We start from the raw sequence: 1,603 nt of genomic DNA on the forward strand, positions 1-1,603 counted from the left end.
CGGAGCGCGGCGCCGCGGCAGCCGCGGCCCAGGAGGGAGCAACGCGAGGCAGGGCCAGCCCAGACAGGGGGAGTGCGGGAATTAATAATAACGGTGTGAATGCCCCTGCGAACGCTGCCCGTAAGACTGAAGGCGAAATGCGGCTCTCAGCTGCCGCCGCCTCGGCTTGCTGTTGATCCTGTACTGCTAATCAAGGGGGAGGACTGCTCTGAGAAGTATTACGCTTGCAGTCTTGCGTTCAGCACTGGCATCGCTCCCTTGGTTTGACCTTTCCTTGGCCATTCATCTATGAATAGCAGAGAATGGTGCAAGATATTCCACTGTTACGGCTTGTGGAATTTCAGGTAGACCCAAATTCCTGCAAACATTGAAGCAAATAGATATGTAGGTGGAGCTGATAATTTTACTTCTACAAAGCAGCAAGTCTGGCCTTCATCTTCCCTAGCTGTTTTCTGGTGCCAGYACAGTCAAGACCTGTCAAGAACATTGGTGCTGCTCCAGAGGCGACTTACAGAACTGACAGATGCAGCTTGTGCACTCTGAAGCTGCARTTCTTAGTCCGTTTTACGTTGCATGCCCCCACAGAAAACAAGAGGGAACAAGCTGCTTGTGTTACGGTGGAAGAGAAAATGGCATGCAGTGGGGGGCCTGGAAAGCCCACTGCCACCCTTCTTAGCACCATTCATCCCAAACCTGATCCCATTCTTCCTGCCTCTACAAACCTCTCTAAAAAGTTCAGCAGGTAGCTGGATCCTCCAAATTTCAGATGGAGAATACTGAAATCCAAGAAAGGATATTTATAAGTATGCAGTTATATATTTTTAAATAACCAMAAGCACAAAATGCCTTAGCCACTTAACGTTAGCTGCATTTGGCTCATCTGTTGAAATCAAGTCATTTGACTTCTTACACAATCTGCAATAGCTGCAAGGGCCAGTTCGATCGTTCGTCACTGAAGTTACATGATATGAATTTCCAGGCCCCTGGTGTTTGTGGTTGTCATCCCAGAGCACCTCCAAAGTGAGCCAAGTGCTCCCACTTGAGAAGACACTCTAGCACTGACTGTAACCGGAGGCCCCTAGGACAGTGATTGCTCAGGTGACACCGAGACCTTTCAGCCCTTTCCTTACAGGCCTAGGGAAAAACCAGCCAGGGACGGGACATGCCAGGGGTAGGTGTTGCCTAATATAAACGCTTCTTGTGCAGCCTTTGGTTGAAGTTTCCGTATTTCTGAACGAGAAGGCTGTGTAACAGGTCGCGTTACACCCTACCAACAAATTTATTAATCTCCACCGCCCCCTCCCGCCATGACAGGACAGGACAGGACGCTCACAAGGCTGCCCTCCCCGGGGGGGGGGGCACATTAACGCGTTTCTAAGCTTATCGGTCCCGCGGGGCCACCGTATCGCAACCTGGACGCGCTCACCCCCTTGGCGTCCCAGCGGGCCCTCCCCGCCGCCGCTCGGCCCGCTGGGAGATGTAGTCTCCGCGCGGCCCCGGGGCACGCCGGGAGGCGTAGTCCAGCCGCTGCCCGCCTGCGCCCCGAGGCCTGCTGGGAGGTGGCGCAGCGCCCCCTGCAGGCCGGGCGGGGGCTGCCCGCGCC

This window comes from Rhea americana, unplaced genomic scaffold, assembly GCF_003343005.1.
Source record: "Rhea americana isolate MKP2758 unplaced genomic scaffold, rheAme1 scaffold_227, whole genome shotgun sequence".
Classification (NCBI taxonomy): Eukaryota; Metazoa; Chordata; class Aves; order Rheiformes; family Rheidae; genus Rhea; species Rhea americana.